The following is a 13,454-nucleotide window of genomic DNA, read 5'->3' as shown; positions in this document are numbered from 1 at the left end:
CTATCAGATCAACCAAGTAAGTATGATGAATATTTCATTCAAGGTATTTTGTTAAAATGAATTTAGTTGTGTATACCAAGAAGTTCTATGAGAGCTAATTTGATTAAGGAAAATAATTGTGGTGGTTTGGCTAGACATTTTGGAATTGATAAGACATTGAGTTTACTTAAGGATAAGCATTATTGGTTGTAGATGTATAAGGATGTTCATAAGTTTGTAAGGAGTTGTGGAATTTGTCAAGTTGCAAAATGAGTAAGTCAAAATACTGGATTGTATACTCCTATTTATATTCATGAAAAACCTTGAAGTGACATTAATATGGATTGTGTTCTTGGATTACCTAAGACAACAAGAGGGTATGATTCCATATTTGTTGTTGTGGATAGATTTTCTAAGATGTCACATCTTATACATGTAAGAAGACATAAGATGTAGTGCATATTGTAGAGCTTTTCTTCAAAGAGATTATTACATTGCATGGATTACCAAGAAGTATTATCTCTAAGAGAGATAACAAATTTGTTGGTTATTTCTGGAGGACTTTGTGAAAGAAGATGGATATTGAGTTGAAGTTTAGTTCTACATTCCATCTAAAAACATATGGACAAACAAATATTGTGAATAGAAGCTTGGGGAATTCATTAAAATGTTTAGTTGGAGATAAGTCAAGTAATTGACATATGGTCTTGGCACAAGATGAGTTTTCATATAATAATTTTTTGAATAGGATTAATAGAAAAACACCTTTTGTGATTATTACTGGAAAATAGCTAGAGGTATATCAAATTTAAGGGATGATGTTGGTGAGGAGAAGAGAAGTACTTAAGGGGAAGTATTTTCCAAATTTATGAAATCTTTTCATGAGGAAGTCAAGTTGAGGTTGGAGTAAAGTAATCAAATATTTAAGGAGAATGCAAACAAGTCTAGGAGATATCATGTTTTTGAAGTTGGTGATGGTTCATTTGAAGAAAGGTAGATTTCTTGTTGGTACATAATGTAAACTGAAAATGAAGAAGTTTGGTCCTGTAGAGTTTTGAGGAAGTTTGACAGTGATAATTCTTATGGAATTGAGTTACTTGATGACATGGATATATAAACTATATTAAATGTTGCTAATTTGCATAAGTATCATGAGTTAGATGATAAAGTTTTTGTACTAGATGATTATCCTAAGAAGCCAAATTAAGAGGTTGAACAGATATTGGATTAGGGAGTTAATAAAAGAACAAGAGGAAAATATTACTATAAATATTTGGTGAACTAGAAGAACATAATAGTTGAAGATGCTACGTGGATTCTCAATCTGAGTTGGATTCAACTTAGGTTGTGACCTCTCAATGATTTAGGAGAATCATTTATTTCAACATAGGTTGTCTAATGTAGGAACATCCAAAGTTGTCTTGCTATCCTACTCATCTTTGTTTATTCTATCTATTTGTGTCGAGTTGTAGTTAGTGTCGAGTTCTAGTGGTTTCCAAGTTGCAGTTGTTACCTAGTTCAAAGTTGGCTAAGTTGTTCAATATTGACCAAGTGCTATGGTGGAAAAGTGTTCCTTCATGTGTCGAGTGAACTTCATGTTTGTTGATGCTTGGTTCCTTCTTTGATCAAGTTTATCTATGAATGGGTTCCTAGTGTGAGCTGACTTATGTATTTATTTTAGGTCATGAATTTAATGTGAGGAATTTGTATTGGGATACATAAAAACCATTTTGAGGTCAACCTTCTATTGTGTAATAATCTATAATATTTTGTAAGTCATTTGGCAAGTATAAGTAGAGATATCTAGGCTTAGGTTAAATTTTACTTAGAGAGTTGGAAAAGAGATGCTAAGGATCATAGGGAAGCAAGTGTAGAGTTAAAACTTGTAGAGATTGGGGATCTTGAAGTTATAATCAACTTGTAATGGTTGTGACCCATAAGGCCTTATAGTTGGGCATGTTTGTTGATGAATCTATAAATATATTAATGTTCATTCTCTCCCTGGAGTTGTTCTATATTATTTTCTTTTGCAAGGTGTTTGGACTGATAGGTGTGTCTTTGGCTCTAATTTTCAAACCATGCCACACCAACAAGACATATTAAATCCCTGACTCAAAGATTCAAAAGAAAAATAAGAAAAAGATTAAAAAATCTTAAACAAAATAGACTCAAAACAAAGGAAACTAACACCTATCTAATTAGACTTAGAAGAAAAGAAACAAAAAATTATATACAAAAAACTTGAACAATAAGAACATGGGTTGGTTTTCAGTAGATTCCTCATTATGTGCAGTAGTAATAATCCATCTCATATAGTTCTAAAAAAAATGACTTGTCTCTGTACTCATAAAAAATAAATTTTGGGAATATCAACTCAAATTCTATGCACAAATCACATACAATCAGGTTCTTGGTATCTCTTCATGGTCATGATTAATCTAAAAATAAGCTCTTTTACCTTTAACATCATAGTCAAACTGAAAACCATCAAACTGAGATGGACAATAGAAAATATCACATGATATAGAGATTTACCCACTACAGAGGTACACTTGCACAATGTAATTTATCCTTCTAGTGGTCTTACTTCATGGTACATAACTCCATGCACAAATGGAAATATTTACATCAGCAATGTAATATAGTTATTAAAATAAGACTCAAAAGATAGATGATTTCATTTGTGATCCTTGCTATTATTATCATTGGCCCTAAACCATGAATTTTCAATCAAGGATTTTTCTCCCTCAAGTATCAAGGAAACATGTTCAAGATAATATTTACCTTCCTTGGTGATCTTCCAAACTAATAAGAATTCAAGACAAATCATTTTCAAATGTAGCTCAAATGGATGAACGTTGCATGAATTAGATGTTGCATGGTCTGTCATGTGCATAGAATAACCACAAAATGGCATTTCCTTGGTCAAGCTTGATACCAAATTAAGAACTGTGTCCATTTTATCTAATGATATGTCTTATTTTGAGGAAGGTATCTTATCAGTATCCAATGGGAGACCAATATCCTTATAGGAAGCATTGGTATGTTCTTCTTGACTTCTTGTTCATCTAGAGATTTCAGCAACCTCAACATTTTCTACATTCCCACAATTTTATGCAACTCCATAGATTTTGGGAACCTCAACATTTTTTTCTTCCTAAAGATTTTTGGTCATATCCACACTCATTGCAATATCAAAATTTGTAATAGTTTCACTATTCCTAGTAATTTTAGCAAATTGATCCTTCTATGCTAACACATTAGATATTCTATCTTGGTAACTAGCACATTCCAATTCTAAATGACCCTCTTGATGGAGGTAATAATAGCTCAAAATCATAAGGATGTTCAGATTTTGGCCTTCTCCAAGATACTTCAAATTCCTATTTATATTATCCATAAATCCTTTCAAAACCTCATCTTTTACATGCAATTTCTTCTAAAATGTCGAGGCAATGTTGGTTAGAGCCTCAAGAGTTATTAAATCATTACTAACCCATAGATTGGAAGGAGTAGGTGTAATCCAAGAGAGACATAATCCATTAAAGATACTTATCTAATTTTCAAACTATGTATGTTCCTATAATCATTGCAATATACATGTATCTTAGAATATTCAAAATCTTCCTCTTCATTGAGTGGGAACACAAAATCCTCTGGATTATCTTCACAACTTTTTCCTCCTATAAATATATCATGTGGTTCAAACAACATAGCAATAAACTATAGAATTTGTTCCTCCAAGATTTGGGAAGGCTAATTTGAAACTTCATTGTTCCCACATCCATTTTTACTTGGTCCTACACTTGTAATTTTTTTTTCTCATTGTTGATTTTATCATAGGAGCCATTATTTCTAATTTGATTTTGAGAATAATTATTTTGGGTAGCAAGTTGTCTTGGACAATTGCCCTTATTTCTTGAGGAATTCAAATTCATTTTGATGAGATAATTGGATAAATGGAACATTGTCTTTATGGACTCAAACTCACAAGCCATTTTTCTTCTCGAGTTTAGTAGGTGGAAAAATTTTATACTCAAAGAATATAATTTTGTGGGGATCATATGCTAAATATATGATTATTAGTGGTGGAGCAACAACAACTCGTTGCATAGGGTTTGGATTCAATAGGGATATTTGATTAGACATACTAGGAACTCCTATTGGAAGTGGTGGTATTGTTGACACATTATTCAGAATGAAGGGTGACACAAAGTTCCCTCCATAGTGGGGATCCATCTACTTTGCAAATGTAATAGCCTCTTAGAAGACCTTCTCAAGGGTATAAATGTTCATAGGAGGAAGCTTTCTTAGAAAAATGGTTGTAAGTTGATCCATAGAGTTAAGGTACATTTGTATCTCAGCCTCAAGTAGTATCATATAATTGGATTCCATTCTCTAGTACATCATATGGAAATGACGATTGAATCTAGAAATAGTTTCCTGAGGGTCCCTTTTGATAGATAGAAATTGGTAGTGTAGGATAGTGGGATCAATGTAGACTTTGAATTGTGCTAGGAATTTGCTCTCAAAACATTTCTAGTCTGTGATTGATGTTGGTGGTAGATTGAGGTACCAACTAAATGAAAACTCTCCTAAATGGCATGGAAACAAATGAAAAACCACATCTTGATGTGCAATGTCCTTGCGATTGCAGATTTCCTTGAAGGCAAAAATCTGTTCTTCTCTTGTCTGCAACTCTCCATACAAAAAGCATGGAAAAAATTTCTCAAGAGTCTTTGGTATATCATGTAATTGACCATTTAAGATCAATGGTAAACTTTGGGAATTAGCAAAAAATGACATTGTGCATGATGGTGGTGGTGATTGATTTTGTGTAGGCAACAAGATGGTGGAAGAAGAATTTTGTGTAGAATTATTGTGTGAATGTTGAAATGGAAGTGGGGTAAATGAAAGTGGAAAAGATGGAATAGGGAGGAGTAAGACTTAGGATTTTCCAAATTTCTCAAAATTTTAGAAATGTAATAAGGTTTAGCCCTCCTTCTAGTTCCACTTCTATGCAATAATCATTTTGCACAATGAAAATAATAGAAACTATTACAAATCTCCCTTTTGAAAAATTGATCAAATAACCAACTCCTGGGTTTTAGATGACTATTTTTCAACCTACTAGATAGATAAATTGAAGATAAATGTTTATGTTTACAAGGAGGTCTTTGCTAATATCTATAAAGATTGTAGAATTTTGAAAAAACATGACCACAAACCAATATATTTTGTTTCCAACTTTTATGATGAATGCATATTTTCTTAAAAAGAAACTATATGAATTCCTATTCTAACCACATGTTCAAAATAAAATTAATGAGATAGGATAACAATAATTTAAAGAAAATTGTTGAAAATAAAACTCTTAATGGACATAAGTTATAGTAACAATGAGTCTATGAATTAAATTTTCAAAAGGATAAAGTAGACAACCAATGAAATTAGGAGCAATGTGTCCTTAACTCCACCAATGAAATCATCTAATGAAATAAAGAAAATCAAATGATGTTTCACACTTCATCAAATTGTGCAGCCATAGAAAATGTGCACACGAGACAAAACACTATGCAAGAACTCGAAGGATAATCCTTTCTCCAATTAATCACAATAGATGAATTATGCTACTAAATATGAAAAAAAAAAACTAAAACTAAATAAACGCTACACACAAAATGAGAACACTAAATAACATAGCCTTAATGCATGAAGACACCAACCTTGAATATGTATTACATCCTTGAAATTATAAGAAACCCTCTCCTTCATGCAATTTTTGGAGCTAGGGCTTTTCTCTTGAAAAAGACATGCTAAAAACACTAATTTGATGAAAACTATGTAAAATAGACTCCTAACATGGTGGTAAGTAGGCATGCACCCTTATTTTTATTCATTAAATAGTGCATTAGCATTTACAATGACTCAAAAATGAACTAGAAGAAGAAGATAAGAGGAAAAAATCTTTAAATTTAACTCAAGCTTCTCGAGCTTCTAAAAATGAGAACTCAACCTTCTCCACTTGTTTCTACTAGTTAAATTGTCATCAATTGTAAAATGTATTTTTGATGCATGAAAACACCCAAAAACTAAAACTGGTAGGTAACTATTGGCACAACTACAAGTTTTCATAAATTTGTGCACCTTTGGAGACAAAATTTATTCCTCCACCAAATCTTCAAAAATTCGGACCTGTACACTTGTGCACCTTGGGGGCATTTGGGACCTTTGGACTTATATGGACCTCCAAGACTTCAAAATTGTGAACTTGTGCACCTATACACTTGCACACTTGTGCACCTTGGGGACTTGCATAAGGTCCACAAATTGCCAAAAGATCAAAGTTCTTTTATGGTGTCTAGGACCACTCTAGTATATTTATTTCTGGTCATTCTGATGATTTATGCCCTCCTTATAGTCCAACATCAGCATGGACTTGAGCTCTCTAAGCTTCATTGATCTGAACACCTAACATATTCATGTTGAATCCTTGGGTCAAATAAAATTTTCCAACCTTCTTCCCTGAGGAGTTTTTTCTATCAAGTATGTATTCTACACTATCTTATCAACTTTTTGTTTGATTTTTTTGTACCAGTTAAGTGTCACATAGAAAGAGATGTTGTAGTATTGATCTACAGTAGGAAGGTGGAGAACCATTTCAATATTATCTGGTTCGATGTCCCAAAACAATATCTCCCATGGCATTCTTCACTACCCTCTCATTTGGAACATAGTTCTAAGCCAAAGATATAATGAATTTAGAAGATTGTATTGATGCCAGGTGGGATAATTCATTCACATAAATCATTTTGAATCATGGTATACATGAACTCAAAACTCTCATTAGACTTGTTGCATAAAATGAGAAACTTGTTCATGTTCATGTGTCCAAACTTTGTATCTTTTATCTATGAATGTGATTTCAAGAATTGAGACTTTTGTGGGGCTCCTTTGTAAGTAAAATTCACCAACTTAGTTGAGATCTTTGTTGTTGTTGCTAATGATGAGGCTATCATTGTAATCTGCATGAAAATAATAGATGTAGTAACTCTATTATTTAACACATAAGAAGACACTTGAAAACTCAAGGAAAAAAAGATAAAATACCTAAAATCCTTATCAGATTAATTAAAGGGGGAAGACTAGAAAATGCATAGTTCCATTATGTGCACCTTGGTTTTATGTGCACCTTCGTGTTATGCGCAACTATGTTATGTGTACCTTTGCGTTATCACACCTATGCATTATGCACACCTTGGTGTTATGTGCACCTTGGTGTTATGTTTTCTTGTGTTAACTCAAAAATGATCATTTTCATCATCATGATTGGATGGTATTATTTTTCCTATGTAGGTGCACACTTTTCCTGTGTTAACTCAAAAATGATCATTTTCATCATCATGATTGGAAGGTATCCCTTTTCTCAACTACCAAACTATGACTATGGCACTCCTACTCCTTGAGGCATCTCACAAAACACCCTATTCTAAAGAGAAGGTTCTCAATATATTTTTTTTTAAAAGAGAAAAGAATGGGGGTCCCCATTTTCAAATTAAAAAATGGGGTGTGCATTGTGGAACCACAACATATACCAACATGTATATTGAAAATACTAGCTTTATCCATGCACCGAGATAAATGTTGGAAGATCACACATATAAAAAGGTTTGGCAACATATATAAAGGGTTTCCTATTAGATTAATAAGAACACAATACATCTTTGGAGAACAAGATATGTTCAATTACATCAATCATTGTTACAACACTAATCAAGAAGGAATTTTGGTTAGAATGGTCAAGAAAATTTGAGAATATTCTCATCATAAACAAGTTATGGGAATTAGAGAAAAAGAATAGGAGAGATAAAACATAATAGCATAATAACTCTATTATGTATTTATATGAAAGATACATATTTATATGAATTGTGAGCCAATTACCTACCTATAAATTTGCTAAACTAATTGGAAACAAAGTAATATAGATAAATAGTGAACTAATAAAAGGAGGGAAATAAACTAAAGGTGTTTAAAATTAATTTGAACACCTCATCTTTTATTGACATATATTCTATACATGTCTAGTTCAATTGGATAATTATATTCCAACACCCCCTCTTAATGCTACAATATCAAACTAACTAACGACATAAAACAAACAAACAATACATCATGTAAACACTATACTTTGAAAATAGTTCTCAAAATTGAAACATATCTTTCAATTGCTATCAATTGTTCATATATTCATGTAGCCACCATCCAAGAATCCAACATCATTGAACATCATTTTCACAAAAAAATCCTCCTAACCACCATAAAGTTATGATGTTAAACTTCTATATTTTCCTTATCTCCTTAAAAAATTGGACACCAATTCTCACATGTGTGTCTCATAACCACAATGAGGCAAGATTTCTTTGATCCATTAGCACCTTAGACTATTTAGCATCTATCTAGCCTCTACTATATTTGTTTCAAGTATTGACTTCTTCAATTAAAACAATTTATCCATCCTTGATGAAACTATCAACATTTGATGATTATTTTGAAGCCCTCGTTTCATTGAAAGATTCTTCTAACATATTCTAAAAAAATGCACTAAATTACTTTTTTAACAAGATTAATTTAATCCAAAAATAGAAAATTAAAAATTAAAAAGATACAAGACAAAGTAGAAAAATGACTCAATTATTGTATTCATCAAAAGATACATATTTATGAAAACTGTGAGGAAACTATCTACCTATAAACCTACTAAATAGATTGAAAATGAAGTAATATAGATTGTAGACTAACTAATAAAAGGAATACAAGAAAGTAAAGATGGTTAATATCAATTTGAACACCTCACTCTTGTTGACATGTTGTAGACATGTCTAGTTTAGTTGGAACATTATATTCCAACAAATGGTTTCTCACTATTTTATAGATAAATGCACCTACTTGATTGACTATATGGGATAGAATTTAAATATTGGTGTAATTATATGCATTTTCCTTGACAACGACCTCAATCTATGAAGAGGTATTCTATAACATATGGTTGTGCAACATAGCATGGGAAGCACTATAAAATATCTTTATATAATTTTCAATCAAAATTGGAACGATACAATTGCAATAATGAGTTATTCAATCTTTAGTGAAAAATGGTAAGATAATGAACCTACTTTCTTTAACATAAGAAAACAAAGATGATGTAGAAGCTACTAGTGGTAAAATTGGTATATATCTTGTTAACTTCAAGAAAAGAAATTCCCCAACATAATTAGCCTATTTGAAGTTATTTTAAGCAAGTGATTGATTGATTTTATCTCTTTTGATCAATTGGTTGAAAGAAAAAATGATTTTTGGAATAAAAACTAAAACCACATGAGAGATATTTGTTATTTTGATAAAAAGGCAAACTTTTCAATAAGGTTTCATCTTCTAAGAGTGAAGAAAAATATAGGATGTGAATGAGGAAATAGAAAATAAGGAGGTACCTAAGAACATTAAAAGTCAACAAAAAATATTTTGCAGACAATGTAGTAGAAAGGGAATTATGAGGTTCACACATATAAAACATAATGAGATAAGTGTTAGGCCCAAAGAAGGCAAGCCCAACTGGGGCAAGGGGGAGGAGGGGTGAATCAATTGTCATAATTAAGTGAATATAACCTCTCAAACATAGACATATTTGAATAATAATAATGAATAAAAGATCACAAGAACACTAGATTTAATCTCAAGGAAACTCATTAGGTAAAATCGTAGTGGTAATCTAAGTCACGAGATTATGTATTATGTTAAAAGTATTAAATGACAATGAGCATGAAAAATAGAGAACAAAAGGCACACATACACACAAAGTCTTACAATTCAATCAACAAGTCATACTACTCACATACAATCTTAGATCTCACCCTTAGTTGTGTTCACCAATCTCATTACAACAATTACATCAAGATGGAAAACAATCCATAACCAAACTGACAAACAACATCGTCTATGCCAATACAGTTCCAATGAAGTATAATATCACTCTTCTCATGTCAAACTCACATACATATTACTTACACTCTCCTCTCATACTCACAAATACAAATTTATCAATCATTTATACTGATTATAAAGAATAATCAACTACTAGATGCAACAGTTGACCTAGCATTACAAAAGATATAACAATTATGCTTAATCACCCCTACAAACCCAAACAAGTTAATTACAACTTATATAGGACCCAAATCATCAACCACAAATACAATACACCATTTCCAATAATTGGAACATGTTATTTTGTCAAATTAGTTAGGAACTAAATGAAGAAACTCTCACACAAAGAAAAGTACCAAATCTAATCACCCTCAATCAATGCAAACCACTAGTACAATCATCACAAAATCTAAGAACACAAAAAGGTGATATAAATACCATAAAATTTATTGCAACATTTCCAACATGAAATCCAAACTCATATTTTAGCACCAAATATTAAGAATACTAAACCATCAAATTTAGTCAAATCAAAATATAGCTTATTGTACTCAAAATCATGAATAATAGAAACTATGGATATAATGATAATACCAACATCACAACCTTTAAATCATAGAAACCACTTCATATTGAACCAAAAGCTCAACCTCTACAACTTGACCAAAACTCATCCAAACCTTATTAAGTTGATAGACATCGACTATAGACATCATAGATACTCTAATAATAATAACATGTGTAGATCTTCATTGTAATACCCACAGCATAAAAATTAATAGAACAATGCATTGTCTGCAACAACAAAGAACATGTTACATTAATTCCAACATACAATAGCAACAACATCTGACAATCTCCCCTATTTCCAACATTGTCTAGCAATCTTATTAAAAAATGTAACAATCTCCCCCTTTGGCATTGATGGAAAAGGGGGAGATTGTAAATAGACAATCTAAACAATAATACAAACCTTTTTTAAGTTTATAGACAACAAATAAAAACTTCAAAGATACTCTTACAAGAATATCATATGTAGATCTTCATAGTAATGCCCACACCATAAAAAATTATAGAATAATGCATTGTTTGCAACAAAAAATAATATATTGACATCAATGAGAAAACATTAGTGCCAATAAACCATACCAACAACATCTAATGATCTCCCCCTATTTCTAACAATCATCTAGAAATCTCACAAAAAATGCAACAATCTCCCCCTTGGCATTGATGGTAACTTATAAAGTGAAAAATTGATCAATGCACAAAGTCAAAAATATATACATCTGATCACTCTAAAAACTTGCTCAACCAAATCTCTCTCCAAATAACATCATATTTTCCATGCATGTCTCTTCCCCCTTGACATCAATGGTGAAGAGGTTAAGGATATAAAAAATAAAGAGAAATTATAAACTAACCTCAAAAGGATGAATAAAAAATCTATAGTATTGAACCATACATGACTTTCTCCCCCTAAGAAGTCCCCAACACACCAATCCAGAAAGAGCTATTATGTTAATGCACTCAATTGATGTCATTCAAGGCCTCTTACTTTTAACAAGGAGGGGATATGACCCTAAGTTTACCTCAAAGATGCTCAAATGTATCCTTGGGTAAAGACTTTGTAAAAATATTTGTAATATATTATTTAGTACGCACATAATCCAATTGGAATTTCTTATCATTCACTTTTCCTCTCAAGAAATGATACATGATTTAAATATATCTTATCATTAAATATTGTATCAAATTCATAGAAATTTCAATAATAATTAAATTGTCGTAATATATCATTATAGGTTCATCAATGCATACCTTCAAATCTTTCATCATTTGATTCATGAAAATGACTTATGTACATTTTATTGTGGAAGTAACATACTCAACTTCAACAATAGATTGTGAAACACAATCTTGTTTCTTATTAGTCTTTGAGATTAATCTTTTTCCCATGTATAATGCACTACCACTAGTGCTTTTTTTATCATCAACATTTCCTACCTAGATAACATATGTATATGCACAGAGTGTAAAATATTTCTCTTTATCAAATCATAAACCATTATCAATTGTTTCTTCCAAATATCTAAAGATCCTCTTTATAGAAGCAACATGTGACTCTTTTATCTTAGATTGACATCTAGCAATAATACCAACAACATTTGTAATATCTGATCAAGATTGTGTCAAATAAATTAATCCCCCAATCTGGGATTTATATCTAGTCTAATTTTGTACAGGGGTATTCATTGTCTTTAGTCAATTCATGACCAATTACCATAGGATTACCAACTAGTTTGAAGTCTTCTATTCCAAACTTCTTCAACAACTCTCTAACATAATTAGACTATGTAACAAAGAAAACTTTATCCAAATCAGTAATTTAAAATCCAATAAATAATTCCACTTCACCTAATATAGACATCTCAAACTATTTTTGCATTTCATTAGTGATTCTTTACTTAATTGTTCATCAAATCCAAAAATAATTTCATCTACAAATACTTCACCGAAGTATTTTCATTAGTTATATAAAATATAAATTACTATCTACAATCTCTTTAGTAAAACCAATCTTAAACAAATACATGTCCAATATGTCATACTAGGATCTTAGAACTTTCTTCAATCCATACAAAGATTTTTCCAATTTCTAAACCATAACTCCTTCTTCAATTAGAGTAAGTCGATTATGTTGTTCAATATAAAAATCTTCCTCTAACTCACCATTTAGAAAAGTTGACTTAACATCCATATGATAAACTTTGCAATTTCTATAAGCAACATATACAAGCAATAATCTAATTACTTCAATCCTTACAACAAGAGAAGAAAAATTCTTGAAATTAATACCTCCCATTGGTGAATAACCTTTACATACCAATCTTCATTTTGAACCACTTTACCTTCCTCATTCAACATGTTTTTGAATACCTATTTAGTTCCAATCACATTCGTGTTCAAGGTTCTAGGAACAAGAATCCAAGTATTTTTCTTTTGAATATGATTCAATTCTCCTTTCATAGCTTTCACCCAACTTTCATCATTTCATACTCTATTAACATCCTTAGGCTCAATTGTAGATACTAGACATGTTTTATTTCTAATAAGTTTTCCTCTTAGTTTTAACACCTCTATTAATATCACCAAAAAAATCATTCTCTAAAAGATTAATCCTTGCATACATGGAGTCTTCAGAGTAGACCTTGTATCACTTTCCTTAGTATCAACATTTTCCATATTAACCTTTGTCTATTATACAAAACCAATCAACAAATCAATCAGATTTTTCATTTCTTCATTCTAATTGTCTTCTTCATGTATATCACATTTGTAATCACTCTTGGATCTTTTCACATTCTCATCAACTTTGACGTTAGCACTTTCGACAATTTTCTTAAGTGTAAAGTTGTATTGTTTATAATATTTTTTCTTCATGGAATAACCAAGAAGTATTCCTCCATCACTTCTAGGATTTTTTTTTT

Source organism: Cupressus sempervirens, chromosome 1 (genome assembly GCF_028749045.1).
Source record: "Cupressus sempervirens isolate cs-2001-9-10 chromosome 1, ASM2874904v1, whole genome shotgun sequence".
NCBI classification, from domain to species: domain Eukaryota; kingdom Viridiplantae; phylum Streptophyta; class Pinopsida; order Cupressales; family Cupressaceae; genus Cupressus; species Cupressus sempervirens.
The sequence above is the reverse complement of the archived record's forward strand: the minus strand, read 5'-3'. Positions refer to the sequence as shown.